Source organism: Acomys minous (assembly GCF_964271855.1).
Source record: "Acomys minous genome assembly, chromosome: 1".
Lineage (NCBI taxonomy): Eukaryota > Metazoa > Chordata > Mammalia > Rodentia > Muridae > Acomys > Acomys minous.
In genome coordinates this window covers 180,230,380-180,247,918 of record NC_140483.1, presented here as the reverse complement: position 1 = coordinate 180,247,918, position 17,539 = coordinate 180,230,380, and the positions used below count along the sequence as shown (strand labels likewise).

Here is a 17,539-nt window from a genome sequence, read left to right as displayed (position 1 = left end):
CAACAATCATCTGTCAATTGTTTTCATCAGAAAGAGAAAGCACACTTTAATTGCTGACAAGGGTAAGCAAAAGATAGCATCGAGATAAAATTACTTGTTTTTTTCATTTAGCATGTCCCAAATATTATTATTACAGTTTTAAGAGTTTAGAAAGAGATACTAAGCAAAAGAGTACATGTGAAATCTATGGAAAACAGAGGAGTTCAAAGAAATGGTGGTATTAGCCTTATTTGCATTCTGTGTGTTGCAGTGGCTCCAGGTTTTCTAGATGATTTCACTGCATAATATATTCTCTGGTTCTTTGGAAAATAAGGGTTATCAATATGTGCTTACAGGTAAGCAAATTATCCTCCTTATTGTTAAGGAACAAGTGACTTCTGTGTCTTAAGAATGAAAAGATGGACTGTTTAAGCTGCCAGTTCTTTTTTTTTTTTAAACTTAAACAATTATGTTGTAGTTTGTTTATAAAATGAGAGCAAAATAACAATTAACAGTATTACAAAAGCTGAAAAGGACATTAATAGGACAGAGCAGGGCACGGTGGCCTGAAAAAGCCAAACAATAACTAAACACCCAAACAGAAAACCAGGACTAAACACGTGGCCTCTATTTCTTCCAGATCAAAGACTTGGGGTTGAATCATATAGAGATGAAGAAACAAGTTTTGCAACCTAAAATATTTACTTATTAAAACTATATTAAAATTTTACTAAGGTATACAAAAGACATAAGGAGACAAACATGTACATTTTTTAGAACTGTATGTTAGTCCGGCCAGATCCTGCGGAAGGAATTCCCCACTCCTCCGTGAGGACACAGAGCAATCTTGTTTAGACATACACCATCTTATCCTCTTCACCTCTTGCTGGCTTCCTTCTACGCATGCGCATGTCTAGCTGTCTGCTTCTTAGACCAGACGTTCACCTTCCTCATCCACCAGCCATTGGAGGAGGGGTGGGGCCACGAAGATGACTGATTTGACCCTTTCTCCATGGAAGGCTTCCTGGTGGCCCTCTTCCATCATTGTATATGGAATCAGAGGAGCTGCCATACACTCTTCTTTTTACACACCTTTCTGAAGCGGAGTTTTGAAGAAAAAAAAAACCCTACAAATTCTGCTATTCCCCAGAAGAAATCTGTTATAAAAGACAGTCTCCATGGGGACTGATTCCGGCTGTCCAACACTTGTCCGTTTGAGATATAAGCCGTCTTTCCTCCGGTTGCCCGCTTCCAAGCGACTGAGAACAGCAGCCCCCTGGGGTTTCCGTAACTCCAGTTGGCAATTCTTCATCTAAATAGCATAAGGGATAGTTTTGTTGGAGGTCATTTTTATTTATTTCATATAAAGAGAACATAATTTTAAAAAAAGAGAACATAATTACTCAGATAATTCCAGTATATGAATACTCTTGGTGGAGAGGACGATGGACATGTTATTATTTTCCTGAGTTTTGGTATATTATATCCGGGACATTTAAGATACTGTGCTGTGAGATTCCGAAATGCCAATGATCTTCCTTTTGAGATAGGTAGCCTCCATGCTTATGTTTAGCTTGAATGCCAGATGGGTGAATTTGTCCTTGTTAGTAGACTCGATCAAGTTCGAAATGAACTTATGACTGCCCAGTTTCAAGTGGGTGGGTGGAATTTCATTCTTTCAACCTCCAGCCCACCACTGATGCCACGCTAGAAATGCTGAAGTGCCACCTCTCAGAGTTTCTCTGTATCCAGCATAGGTGAAAAGAAAGGAATAGAGATGTTATCCCTTCCTGAAGAGGGGGAGCCACTTGTACCTATAGAGAAAGGCAGAAGTACACCATCCATGTACATCCATGGAGACTATACACCACAGTAGCTTTAACTTTCTGCCATCAGTGTCTTTACACAATGTGAGATGGAGCAGTATAGCACTAGTAATTCATCATAAAACTGCAATGGAAATTATAAGTAATAATTCATATAAATCTAGGATGCTTGCTGGCATGTAGTAAGTAGATAGTACATCTTAGTAAATTCTATTGATGAGTTATTATACAACTGCTGCAATACACGAAGTCCAATATGCATGTACCTCAGTAGGGTGAAGCACATTTAGACCATTTCATTCTTAACATCTCTTTGGACTTTAACTAACGCATTCCCCTTAATTTGCTCCTTCTTAACTGATGGAAGTATGTGTATGTGTGTATTTGCTTTCAGGAATTCCATCAAATGAGAAGATTATTCTACAGTTTGATAGTACAGTATTTTTTTAAATCCCCTGTCCGTTCACATTCACTTGTGGCCATATTAGAACCTTAGTCTCTTCTTCCTTTTTGATATCACTTTCTAGTTTCTTCACATTGCCTTTTGAAAAACAAATCAACCCTTTAAGGGGACCCAATGAAGCTAATAGAATGTGATGTACTTAGTAGCTGTCTGTCCCTAGTTCAGAAGCACTAATGTGCATTTATTATCCCTTAAAATAATTTTACTCACAGGCAGGGCTATCTACTCATATTTAGTCATAGAATAACCAATGGGGGCCACAGAAAATTTCAGTCAATTAATCTCTATATCTAACCAATTCTATCAAGAATATTCTTTTGTTGTCAGTTTCTTTTTTTGTCTTTTGGTTTTTTTTGTTGTTGTTGTTCTGTTTTTTTGTTTTGTTTTGTTTTTTTGTTTTTTGCTTTTTAAGACCAGCCTTTGCATAGTTCAAGCTATTCTGACATTCACTATGTAGCTGAGGCTGTCTTTGAGCTCTTGTGTATCCCGCCAGGATTACAAACATGTGCCACCACACCCAGTGAAGAATTTTCTTGTTTCTATACCAAAGATGGCAGTCAATACAAATGCATGTGTTATTAAAATTAAGCAAATTATTATTTTTAGCATCAGAATGTAAGCCAGATCAAGCTTTCATTAACTGGTATCTGGTGTCTATGCAACCACCTTGATTTTATACAAAAAGAAGTGTCAAGTTCACGCCATGTTGTTCTCCCAGAACAGCTTCCTGCTCTGCACTGTCCCTACCTGTAATTCTTCCAAGTGATTAAGACCACAAGTTGTTCCTTCTGCAGCTGACATTTCCTTCTATAATTATTCATCTCTTTAGTTCTTTTAACAGCCACATTTATTAATGATCACTTACCACGCAGCAATAAACTCCGTGTCATTTAGTCCTTCCGGAATTTTCTAATCTTGATTACAGTGTAACATATTGCCTGATTAATTGCTCATCATTGCTGTTTTCAGATTTCCCATGCACCATTTAAGGGTATTTCTTCTCCTTTTGGTTTTACTTTCCCCTAAAGATTTTACTTCCAACAATCTTATTAATTAAATGTTCCTAACTTCTCCCACTTCACTTTTGCTGTCCCTGACAGTACAGAGAAGTCATAGAGTAATCGGTTCCTTGAAAATGCTACTAATTTTTCTTTTCTATTTGAGATTATAATATAATTATATAATGTCTTCGTTCCATTTCCTCTCCCCAAGCCCTCTCATATACACCCTTCCTTGCTTTCTTTCAGATTCATGGCCCCATTTACTACTTTGTATGTGTGTGTGTGTGTCTGTGTGTGTGTGTGTGTGTGTGTGTGTGTGTGTGTGTGTGTGTGTGTGTGTAGTTTCTTGGAGTATACCTCAAACTTTTGTATGCTTTAGAAGTATCTATGCAGTTTACTGAAACAGATTTCCAACCCCACTTCAAGAGCTCCTGATCCTCTGTTATGACCAGAGAACATTCCATGCTGGAACATTCCCAGAAAAATGCTGCTCCTGTCCAGGGCTAACTAAGCATTGAGAGCCAGAGACAGTAACAGATTAGGAGACTGCTCAACAGCGTGGATCTAGGGTCAGCTGATGTGTGTTCGGATCACAGCCATGCAACCTTAGAAAATGTCTTAGTCATGCTCTATTGCTGGGAAAGAGACACCACGGGCAAGGCAACTTTTATATGGAAAACATTTAATCAGTGTTTGCTTACAGTTTTAGAGGCTTAGTCCATTATCATAATGTGAGGTGCATGGCAGCAGGCATGGCAGGCATAATGCCAGAGAAGTACTTGAGAGCTAATTCTGAGTTTGAGACAGAGACAGCAAGACTGGGTCTGGCATGGGCTTTTGAACCTCAAAGCCTACCGTAGTGACATAATTCTTCCAACAAGGCCACACGCACTCTAACAAGGCCACACCTCCATATCTTTGTAATAATTTCAAATAGTTACAAAATATATGAGCATATGGGCCCATTATCATTCGAAGGATAAACAGAAAATTACTCAATAAGTTAGCTGACTGAAAGGTACTGTAGACCATGCTTTCATCACTTAGAACATGGTAAGACTTATAAGGATTAAATGAGCACTCTATGTCATGTGTGCTTAGTACATGGTCCTCAATGATGCTAACTACCGGCATTTTTATAAGATGTGAAGAATTAGTATTCAAGCTTAATTGCCAACATTCAGAAAGCTTGTCTGTCCCAGAAAAATGGGTCACTTTGTCTAAAACTAGATTTTCTGTATTGCCGAGGTAACTGTTTTCCTTTTAAAGACTGTGGACAAAATGATGTAGGGTAGAAATTCTGAGATCTGGAATAAAGAAGATGTCCAAGTTCCAGGCTAGACTCTGCTTTTGCTAGCTGTGTGACTCATAGCAATTTTCTTCATCTCTCCGATCCAAGGTTCCCGTAAATATCTTCTGAAGAAATGGTATAAATGGTGAGGACGGTTATATGGAACAAATGAGTCAAAACACTTAAAAGTTTTTTAGTTGAATGTTCTAGACAACTATAGTTATTATATCAAGAATAAGTGTTATTTAATTTTATTTATTTATTATTGCCAGGAAGCATCTGGGATTGACAGCTATGGAAAAATCCTTTCCATTAGAATTATTTTTAGGTGGTAACTGACTGAATTGCTTGGATAGTTATCCATGCTCTTTTCTATTTGTAATACACCTGGATTTCTTTCTTACTGGCTAAAATACTGGTTTATACCAGACATTTCAAACCTGGAAGAATGTATGATCTCATGATTATATTTGAAAATAAATCTCATTTTCACACCAACCTACACACACCCACCTGCTCAGCCATATCCACACAAGTACTAGATAGATGATAGACAGACAGCTAGACAAATAGACAGACAGCTAGACAGATAAATAGACAGATAGAGGGGGTAATGCATAAAGCTAGATTATATTTCTGATGATAACTGGATAGCATTTTCATTGTGTGGATTGTTCAGATCCAACGACAATAGATTTTAAACAAAACAATGGCTTTGCTTACAGTTGATATTCCAGAACTCTTCAGAAGAAATAAAGTAGTTTTATTTGATGAAAATTTTAAAATATTCAGCTATGTTAGGCACCACCATCAGTGTTCTAGATAGTCTGCTCTAAAAGAAGGCAGAATAACATGGAAAAATCAGTACGTGTATCACCATGAAAGTTGAGTTAGAGGGCTGAGTTAAAGGAAGAAGGGATTACTTCCAGTGGGGGAGGGATCAGCACCCTGTTATTTTCAGGCCGTGTACTGAGCCATATTAAGCCCATGTATGAAAGTATCATAGAGAGCTTGGGAAGGATTTGGTAAACCCAATTTATTGGCCTTACAAAGGATTATATTTAAACCATTTTTAGACAGATGAGGGTGTGTCTGTCCTCCATTGGGGTTGGAAAAAACCTTCCCTTGAAGGAGATTCTGAAACTTTCCTTATTAACTCATTTCAGTGTTTAACTGTTTATGCTCACTGCCAAAACGGCTGCTTCAACTCATACACAAATATCAGGATTTACGTTTCCTGCATTTGGTGACTCCTCGCTTGCCACTCTCTGATAGAGACCCATTGCTATGTATTTGTGTGTCCCATATCACTGCTTTACCAGTCAAACACGTTATGTGTTCTGAGAGTTGCAGCACAGGCCTGTTGAAGTATGTGAGGAGGTGGGCTCTATATTACCACGTTGACTCCTCCCCGTTTATCACCAGGGGGGAAATCACTTCAAACTCAGAGCTTCACTTTTCTTATTCCATATTAAGGATATTAACATGGCTACCTTTTAGGATTATGGTGATTATCAGATAAAACGAGGCACGACTTAGGCTAAACTATATGTAATTACCAATGTATGGGCATTTACATCAGTATGAGCCCCAGTTATATTCATTTATGTTAATAAATGGCTTAGCAAATGCCTGTCAGGCAGTAGCTACCATTGTCAACAGAGGGACAAGGTCTATTATTACCATTGTAATTATTTAATTGTCATTATCATGGTCTGTAATATTAGATCATCACTGAAGGATATTCTTGTGAGCAAGGCATTAGAAAAGGATGAGACTGCTTTGCTAAGGTCTATGTATAATGCTGCAAGCCTGTGGAAATAAAGCTTCATCTAGCTTGGCAAGCTGAAGACTCCAGGAATGCTCCAAAGAGGTAGCAGCATCTGTGCTGGGTTTTATATAACGAGTTAGGCGAGCTATGGGTGGGTAGCTAAGTGTGCATTGCCTCAATAGAACATGTGTCTAGAACACAAAAGGTGGAAGAGATTGTGGGTTACGGGAGGCTCGGGAACCTGCAGTGATTCTGTGTGGCCAGAGCATAAAAGAGGATTGTGGGAAAGGAAGCATGTGCTTGAAATGGTGCAATACCATGCTTGTTTTTCCTACCTGAAAGGATCCTCATGAGGTTTTGTAGGGCATTACTGGCCTGAAGCAAGTGTAGAAGCAGTTGTGCTTAGATGGAGCCTATTCCAAGAGTCTAGCTGAGCAACTGTTGACTGAACACAGAGGAGCAGCAGTGATCTTGGAGCAGCGGATGTACATTATTTGTGTCCTGGTGGGTAGCCTAAGGCAGGAGGATAAAATGTCATTTGACCCCTGAATATCTGGGGTTCAGCTCTTGGGGTACAAAAATAGCAAAAGCAGAAAAGTGTAAGGAAGAGAATGGGTTAAGTGTGAGGCATGTTGCATTCAAGGTACATGTGGGATTTCCTTTTCCTTTGACTTCCTCTGAATCTCATGACTCTGATCTGACTGTAACAGAAGGTGCCAGGCTCTACCAAGCATCCCGGGGATGCACAAGATTCTTGCCTGGGTGTCTGACAGGATGGACTAGGCTGTATTTTGCTTTACTAATTTTATTAGGATCTTGCCTTCTCATGCACTGGTCACACGACCTCTGTGTGCCAAGGACTTGGTTTCAGTGGAATAAAGGGGGTACATTTTAGTACATTTTAGACCTATTTCAGGTGTTTTCTGTGAAAATCTTCTTTGATTTCATTGATAACTCGAAGCAGTGGGTGGTAGTATCCAACCCATTTCATAAACAAGGTGATCAAAGCTCAGAGAGTTTAACCAGCCTGTTCAAGGGCACATAAGGAGTGAATTGTAGAGCCAGGGTAAAAATGGAGCACGGAGCCTCCAGGCCTCTGCTTCTAAGCATCACGCTGGTGTAAAAGGTATAACCTTGACTGCAGACTTCGGCTATCAAGGTGCTGATTGTGGTGCTTTATTATTTTAAAAGCAAAAACAGTGCATTATGTCCCACACATATATTTATTCACATTTTACAGCATTCCAAACATTGGAGATTAAAAAAGACAATTTATGGTTTAATATTTTTTGTATCTAATCCACATTCTGCAGTGGCACACACTCTAGACCTTTGTTCTAGTTAATCCTATTAGATTTAACACAGTGTTTTATTTGGATTTCTGATTTCAGTATGCTCATTTAGAAGTCAGAGGTGAGTTATAATTACAGGCAGGATTTACTTGCTTGAAATTTTTAAATTTATAATTTATTTTATATTTCCATTGAAGTATAGGTTATTTTCCAGATTAATACATTTATTTGATTTTTGCCAAATCACCGGTATAAGTCATTAGCATCTAGCATTCTCTTACAATTGTCCCATTCAGTCCTGGGATGAGCTTTTCATGCCTCTGGTGTGATCTTCAGGGGTGTGCTTGGTTCTTTATGTAAATGAATCTTTTCTCTTAGTGACAGCCTGAATGATGAGACTATCAGGCTAAAATATTCTTCATGTACTTATGCATTTATGAATCACCTGGGTCTTATCTTTCCCTTTACTTAACTGCACTCACGGAAAGAAACTATGGTAGTTGGCAATAAGAACCCTTTAGAAGACAAAGCAGTTGATTATTACCATCATTAAAGTAGATGACTATGTTGGTACAGTGAAGAAAACACTACACAGCAATAGTTCATTGGCAGAATTGTGCTTTCAAGGGAAGATCTCTTCAAACCATCCTGGACTCTTCAAGTGCAGAAAGGCAACCAAGTGTGATGCAAAGGACTGGGGGATATGTTGAACTGCAAACAGAATTGTGAGTGGCCTTCAATGACACTCATCAAATGAAAGCCTCACAACGTTGCAATTCGCTTTTCAGTAATAGTACCTACTCTCCTTAGGAAAACAGGGTGCCCTTCTTAGGTTGTTGTGATGGTTTGTATACATAATGACTTCCAGCTGAAAGAGTTATTTTGAAATGTTGTAGAAACTTTAAAATGTGGAGCATTGCTGGAGGAAATGGATCATTGGAAGTGGGCCCAATAGTTTATAGTTGGACCCCGCTTCCTGTTTAGTCTCTGTTTCCTGCTCTGTTAAGAATGAGGAAGCAACCTCCTATTTCCACCGTCATGAGGATCTCTCTCTGGACTTTCCTCTGCCCTCAGGTTATGTTATTTCCCCTAAAAGTAGTTCAGAGGAGTCACACAGAGCATAGTATAGAAAATAGGTAGTGTTTATTATTAAATAAAGTGGAGTGAAAGAGGACAATGCCAAAACAGATCCAGATCTCATTTTAGGCAGTCTTTAGACTACCTCTAAAGTCTCTAGAACAAGCAGATTTTCTTAAAACGATTTTTTCCTGCCCAGCTAATTGCTTAGCCCAGTTTGGGTTGACTCAAAGAATAAGCAATAAGTCCTAGTTCTTTATCAGAATGCCTCCTCTTAGTAATTTTACAAAGCCAAGATTAGTTATATATTAATGACTACCTGGATTATTTACCATGTCAAATTACAACTTAGACCTCATTCTTCTGCTTGGTAGTCCAAGTTGTGATGTTTTAGTCCTTGGTTTTATAGACTGCTGAGTATGAGAGAGTGATCCATCCTCGGTGTCCTTCAGGTCTGCTAATATCCAATTAGTTATACAACAGGGTGTCCACAAACACAAGCTACAAGTTGCTCCTATTCCCATGCCTCCTTCTTCTTCAGGACAGAAAAGAGCTCTCCAATTACGAGCCACGATAAGTCCTTTTTTCTTAAGTTTCTGCTTTTGTGGCATTTTGTCATAGCAAGGAGAAAAGTAACTAGCACAGAAATTTGGTACTAGGCGTATGATCAGTTAAGCAATAAGACTGACTGTGTGGCTTCTAGGATTTTGAAATTGGTTTATGAGCATGTTGTGGAAGATTTTGAAGATGTAGACTACATAAGTCTTACGATTCTTTAACCAGAGTCTGGTGGTCACGTGGAAGATCAGAATGGTAAGAGGAAGGCAGATAGTAAAGATGATCTTTATGAGGCTTCAGAGAGAAAAGAAGACTCTGCTGAGGATTGGACTAGAGGCCTTCCGCATCGTAATCTGGGAAAGCAGCTAGCTACTTTCTGCTTGTATCCCCAATCTTGACTAAGGTACATTCATAGAGACTTCCTATGTATTTGCATACATCTGCTTCCATAGCATGGAGTGATTGTGTTAAGTTATGTTCATTAATAGGTAAATGATAAGGTCAGAGTTTCACTCTGGGTAGTATTTTACAAGATTATACACCTAACTATGGAATATAGGACTCTTGGATTATCTAATATATACATATATATTAGATATATCTAATGTATATCATACATATATCATATATATACCTTATGAAGACATCTCTGGTCTACTCAGGATAAACACCTTCTTGTATGTGTTTATAAAGTACCATGCTAATACTCCTATGCCACTACTCACTGGGCTGCAGGATGGTAGAATGAAGCTCCCTAGATATTCTATTATAGATGTCAAATAACTAAATAAAGCCACTGACATCAGAAATAGCATTGAATAAATTATTTCAGGCTGGTGGAATAGTCTGGATATTAGATTAGAAGCCAAGAATAGTCTTCATTTGTGAATCTGTGATTAGGCATCAGCAAGACTTAGAACCAGTCTTTGTTTCCTAGTCTGTATTTTAGGCAAGACCATAACATACTAATGTGTGTTATTTCTTTAGATGAAACTTAGCACATTTCTTATTTCCTTCTATTGTCAAGTATTATTATAAACAAAACCTTTTAAAATATATTATTACAGATGAACACAAATAAAAACTTGTGATTTAATGTTATTACAAAGTAACCATTTGCATGTCATATCATCTACATTAAAGAATAAAAGAGGGGACTGGAAAATGGCTAAGTAGTTAAGAGTGCTTGTTTTTCTAATGATCCAAGTTCAGTTCTTATTAGGTGGTTTACAAGCACGTATAACTCCAGCCTTGGAATATGACCATCTTTTCTGACCCCCAATGAACATCTGTACATATGTGGCATACCCTTACAGAGACACATAAACATATACATAAATAAATAAAATCATAAAGAGAAATAAAACATCACTGGTCTTTTGGTGCCTTGTCTCCTTGCCAAAATATAAAGTTTTAATAATTTCTAACGTTACGAACTACTTTTTAATAAACAGAATATTTTAGGTCATGCCAACTTGCGTAAGCCTTCTTTTTCATTCAACATTGTACTGGTGAGATACATCCCTGTATAACTGTACGTTCATCCATTTCTGTTGATATTATGCATTCCACTGGGAAGACAACTGTAATTTAATCCATCCATCCTACTACTTATAAACATTTTGGACTAATACAAAGATTACAATAACAAGATCACAATAAAATTGCCCAAAAGATCAATGACATTATTAAAATTATTTTATGTACTTATCTGAAAATTAGTTATTCTTCCCTCCTTTTTGATTACCGTGATTTCTCCTTTATTCTCGATATCCACATTTTAAATAGCTGGAAGTCTATTTTTAATAACATGTATTGTTTGTTCAGGTGTGAGCACCTGACCACTTTAGGCCAACTATAGTTCCTACATGGTATGTACAATTCCTAAATCCAGGAACAATCACATCAGAGCATTCCTCTAAGATTTTGTTTTTGATTTTTTACCTTGAGGTAAAAGCATAGAGGGCAATCATGAGTCTGTGGAACTTATTTGGTCCACAACCAAATTAGGAGTCATTCTGCAGTTGGAGAAAATGAAAATTATGGATTAGTTGAAACAGCATGGAGAGATCGAGCCATGCCTGTATCTCCAGCTTTACTCATATCTTAGGGTCCTGTCTCATCTTCTTCCTATTGTTAGCACATTGATTTATTTGATTCTTGCTTGGCTTATGTCAGGTTAAATTGATATTCTCTTACAACCAACAGAACTGTCTCTACTATAAACCTGTTATCCAAACCGAAGTATTTAAAATGAATTCATGTGGAGCTGCTGTCCATCACCAGAACTCACAGCAACACTATTTAAAACAAATTGCATTGGATAACATCTAAGATCAAGGCACATGTTTTGAGGAGTCTTGAATGTAATAAATTTTGTCTGTATAAAACAAGAAAAAATATTAGAATCTGGAGACAGGATTTTCTAAGCAGCACAAGACTCTGAATTTAGTCCCAGCATGCTCTTCAGGGTTCCTCTTCCTTTGACTCTAAATGAGATGGTTTTTTTTTTCTCTTAAATCTTGTCTGTCTGTCTGAACCCAGAACACAGTGTCAATAATGAAAAATGGAAATCCTGTATTTTTGAATTCAAATACATGTGCATATAACATAATGGAATTCAGAAAATATTAATTTTGTGACTGGTACCCAATTAAGCATTAACTACAACCCAACTGTGTGTTTTCTTTTGTACATAGTCACTTCACAAGTAACTCACAGCATCTTTTGTCAAAGTTTATTAATTCTTTTGATCCACATTCTTCATCATAAATGACTTTCTATCCATGTTTATTCATATTTTAAGAAGGTCTTCTATTTAGTCTAGTACATTTCCACCTCATGTTTATGTCTCTTGTCTGGTGGAACTTGAAGTAGTCTCTGTTCTTATTTTTCTTTGAAGTTACATTTGATATTAAATGCTGTTGCTAGATTTATTTATTCTCTCGGGTATTTTCAAACCTGCCATCTACATATATTTCTAAGTTATCTTTGTCCTTAAACCTGTGGGAGAATTGTTATCAATATCGTGAAGCCCCCACTTCTTATCTTTTTTTTTCATTTAGTGATATCTCTGGATAAAGTTAAGAATATTTTGATTACCTGCCATAAAACACTCTCTTTCCAAAGTAAGTCTTATGCCTGGTGTATTTCAAACCTTTCCTTTTTTCATGTCGTCCAACTCTGAGCAATGAGTATCTATGAAAGTTAGTACACGATATAGACATTGTCTCTTGCTAAAGATGATCTCTAGACAGTATTTTTAGAAATGGCACCCATATCTTTACCTTCAACCCATTCTCTTAATACTGGTTTTTGTTTTGAGTGCCTCCTGTAGGTTGTTCATTTTCTCTACACCATGAAACATTTGCCAAACAAAACCCCTCCTTTCCCACTATGGATACTTTCTCAGAATGCCTCAGTCCCTTTCCATCATTCTTGATATTCTCAAGCTTTTAAAAATTTTGTTTTTTAGTTTTATTTTTGATATTCCCTGTCTTTTATTGCATACAGTGATCTGTCACTGTGACCTGTGGTGATGTTTCTTTAAAAAGACTTTAGCATCTATGCCCATTTATTTGCCCTGTTCCTTTACACCAATCACAATTTGTATTAGTTGATGCTTTTACAGAGCTTGGAGAAAAATGTGGCATCTTCCTTTGTTCATATTTTCCTCTTGATGGACCTGTGTCTTCTCTCCAAAAGATATTTTTAGCTGTACTCTGTTTTCAGTACCAAGATAACCAACTGATCAACATGAGTTCCAGGAACCAACAAGTCTTCCTGTGGCTCAACTCTGCCAGCTTTTTTTTCATGTCCCACAGCTCTTTATAACTTCTCACTTAGATGAGTCTCCCAAGGGGATTGGATATTCTAAAATCAGACTTTTACAAAATTGAAATGCCTCAAATACATTGATCACCCATCATTCTTAGCTAGAAAAGTAGAGATGGTTCCTGTACATCATATTTTGGTGCTCAGAGAACTTGGTTCTTACAATTTCTCTATTATGACAAGCCATGATTCCAGTTTACTATTCTGCTGAACTCTGTTCTGCCTAGCCCAGGGCTTTGCATATGTAAGAATTAAAACATAATCTTTAGGAAACTGGAGAGATGACTCAGTGGCTAAAATGCTGGCCATGCAAGCCTGAAAACATCAGTTTGTATCTCCAACACTCTCATAAATGGTAAGTGAGAGTAAAGGTGAGAGATGCTGGAGTAGTTAGGTTTAAAAGGGGAACAAGGTATGGAGATGAGGGAAGAGAGAAAGTTGGTGAGGTCAGTTAATAAAATTAAGGATATTGGAAGATGGCATATAAAGAATACCATTCCATGAGCTAATCCAGAAAATATTTGCACAATGTTGGGTAGGCATGGAGGTCCACCTGTAATCTCAGCCTATGAGGCACAGACAGAATCTCCGGAAGGTGCTGACTACAAGGCAAGCCCAGTTGGTGAGCTTTGGGTTCAAGAAACATTCTGCCTCAGGACACCCAGTGTCAAACTCAAGCCTCTACACACATGCATATGCATCTGCACAATACATGTGTATACATATGTGCACTCTCATACATTGCATTCCTTCCTATGTGAAGACACATGCATGCACCCATATGTACACATGCATATACACAGGTATACATAACACACATGTGCAAATACCTTGCATGAAAAGATGTGTAATAGCATTATATTGGTTAGCTTTTGGTAAAAGAAGAGCCTGCTGTTTCTTTTATATTTCTGCTAAAGAATCTGAGGTAAGAGAGATTTGTCAGTTATGCAGAACAACACAGCTGTTAGGCAATATAACTAGGCTCAGAAACAGAGCTGTCTTCTGGAGCCCAGTGTGTGTATCATTGCATCAAACTGGGCTTTCTAACACAGGTCAGTAGATGAAGGGTTGTTAACAAATACTTAGAATCAAACACTGTAATTGTAAATTTTCTTCCTAAGACTGTTTAGTGAGTTTGTAAATATCAGCAACTCCCTTTTTGTATTTTCAAGTAATACCAGTCAATCAGTTATTTCTACATGAAATTTAATTACTTCTCTGTGACAGCAAAACAATTTACCTAAATTTAGATATTTCAGTTGCTGTTGCACTATAATATTAACTAGTGTGGAAATTGTAGGGCCCAAAGGGATGCTAGAGCCAGGCTAGAACAGTTTCTCTTTATGATTCCTTTTTAAGACCGAGAGATGGAAACGGCTTTTGTGTGTAAAATGAGTCATGTCTTCAGAAGCACTTACAACAGTGCTTCTCAAGCTATAGGCCACAACCTGTTTGGGGGTTGAACCACTCATTCATGGGGATTGCACAGCAGATATCCCGCATATTGGCTATTTACATTTGGACTCATAATAGTAGCAAAATTACAGTTATCAAGTAGCTATAAAAATAATTTTATGGTTGATAGGTCACCTCATGAGGAACTGTATCAAAGAGCTACAACATTAGGAAGGCTGAGAACCACTGACTTACAAGGAAGGGCACCAGGATGAGCTGAGGTGGCCTAGGAGTCGGTACTCCATTGCCTGTTGTTATCTCTACAATTAACCTTTGCTTTGCCTTTTACCTTGGTCCTCTAGCCCACATTCTCTCACTATTGATGGTTGTTGGCTGGGAAATCCAACTCAGTCTTCTACTCCAGGCATTCCTTAAAATTCCTGGCCCATAGATGTTCCCTTTGCTATTAGGGACTTGGCTTCTGTCCCTGGGATGGGACGTGGTCATCTCTACCCTAGTCTTCTCCTTCGCCACTGCCTTACTGGGGGTATTATAACTTATATTAGCTCCTTTTCTTGTTGTTGTGACCAAATATCACCAGGAGGCAACTTAAGAGAATAAGAGTTTGGTTTTGCTCACACTAACAGAGGACACAGTCCACTGTGACAGGGACAGCATGGCAGTAGAGCATGAGGTGACTAGTTATTGCTTCTGCATCCAGGAAGTAAAGAGTAACAGGAAGTGGAGATAAGCTCAGAAGGCCATCAAAACCCATCCCCAGTGACCTATTTCCTCCAGTGACCTTCAGCTTTAAAGCTTTTATAACCTGAAGTATGCTGCTGGCTGGGGACCACGTGTTCATACACATGAACTTATGAAAGACTTTACAGCCACAACATACAGGTGCCCTCTTTACCTTACCCAACTTTCTTATGTCTGGATCTCTCTAGTCTCGGCCTGCACATTACCTACAGAAAAGGATTTTGCTAACTAGTACATATGAAATGGCCCAACTCCCCAACCCTTCCTACAGTTGCTCTCAACCATATTATTCTGTCAAATCACTTTTGTAGCACATGTCTCTGTACACAGTGGTCTTGTCTGCTTCCATTTGTTTATATTTTGTGCTCCTTTCTCTGGCCTTCTTCATCCTGACCTGAATGCATACTAAGCTCCATGAGAACAGGGACCTTGCTCCTCCTGCTTTCCACAGCAGTATAACAAGCAGTGCGAAGTATTGAAAGCTAAAACTGCATACTTGTTCTATGATAATGCATCAATTTCTAGCCTGTTTAACAGAAGATTTGGATACTATTTTAGGTACTTTGACATACCTATAACAATTCTCCAAGAAACACTAGTCTTCCAAATTATTATTACAAAGCATACAATCCTACTTTAGCCAAATATCAACATCTAAAGGGCTATGCTTTATGAGAAGATGCTTAAGCCATAAAAACAAAAGTCAGACACTCTGGAAAGGACATAAAGTCCTATTACCATAACATATTCATGTCCCTTCTTAAAAGTGCCCCTGTTTTTCAGTCATGGGATGTAGGGTTATTATATTCAGGCTACTGTCAAGAGAATATCATGGAAATGCTGCAGGTGAGAGTCTTGTGAATGCTGTTTCAAAGTGCTTTTCTCTGAGCTGGTCTTTGGCTATTGTCTTTTTGGCTTCTCTGATACTCGCTGTGACATTGGCTGGCATTATCATGACCTTATCTTCTCTTAAGGCTTTTTGAAGTCCAACAGGTTTCCATTTCCTTGGACTCTGGGAGGCCAATGTAGCTCTTTTGTTGGGTTGCGAGGGCAGCAGGGAGAGAGTCTTATTCTGTTTAGTCTTTAGTGAGTCCTGGTCTGAGAGGTATTAAGAATAATTTTCACATTAGGGGAAAAACTCAGAGAGACCTCACAACTCACCAAAGTCTTATAAGAAGTGACAGAGCTGGGATTAGAACTTGAATCTATCAGATGTAAGAGCTTATGTCTGCTTTTATACAGCACTGTTCAGCAGCATACCTATTTAGGGAGATGAGGCATTCACAATTTCTAACCTTTTATTGATTAGCTTAAAGTGTTGGGAAGCAATTCTATCTACTGAAATAATGTTGCTTTTGATCTCTATTAAGCTGCCCCATGGGAACTGTATAGCATGTCAACCTTTTCTTTTTCCTGACAGTCATCTCCAAATATTTGCACGAAATTCTCAAAAACTGAGTTGGGGATGGATTCACAAAGAGGTGGTATGTAAAGATGAACCACAGCATTTTGATGGGTGACATGAGGGACTCATATTTTGGGTAATCAAGTGGGATAAACATGTAGTGATGTGCTGAACACTTATGTGTCCAAAATTGTGTCTTGTCACCTTGCATGCTTTATCCCAAGTAGGGAGGGGTGATATGTTTACTTAATAACGTGAAAACAGGCCCAAGAGATTTGAAGAGGTGCTTTTTAGCTAGGTATTAAGTTGTACAGCTTCAAAACCAAATTGATAAGAAGCCCAAAGGATAGATTTTCTGAACCAGCCTAGGCTAATATTTTGGTTAAATTCATATAGTCTGTCTATTCATCTGAATTCAGTACAAGCCTGGCTTGAAAAAGGCTTCATTGCATCTCAGTTACTATCTTGAACATGCACTGTTGAATACCTCTATTATTATTCTCCATTAACATTTTAAAAGGGCCACAGTGCTTTGGGGGGCCTTTTTACTTATGATAAAAGCCAGACCATGAAACCTTAAATTCTAGACTCAATTCTTCTCCTTTCTGAGGATCAGATGCAACAACCTCAGCCCAAAGTGACCTGAAACGAAGAAAAGAGTGTCCTGGTCCTTTACTCTTTTCTTTCTACCTGTTTTCTTTCTTTCTTTCTTTTTTTTTTTTACAGGCTTTTGAAGCAGGGAACAGGGGAATGATGAAGGTCAAGTGACTGTTAACTTCTAATCCTCTTGACTGTTACTACTTCTCCAGGCGACTCCAATCAGATGCTGATGCAAGCTCTTAGGCTAGGTCTATTCCTGTGCTAGACTTTGGAAGGGAAGGAGAC

The 17,539-nt window shown here is 38.1% G+C and overlaps 1 pseudogene across 1 annotated transcript in view; it reads right to left on the bottom strand.

The window, feature by feature from the left end:
- Positions 1-857: 857 nt before the first annotated feature.
- The window catches only part of LOC311607127 (selenoprotein K-like), a 35,299-nt pseudogene continuing 18,617 nt past the window's right edge, over positions 858-17,539 (bottom strand). Inside the window, exon 2 of the transcript in view lies at positions 858-1,270. The product of the transcript in view is annotated as a selenoprotein K-like (transcript). The remainder of the gene's footprint in view (positions 1,271-17,539) is intronic.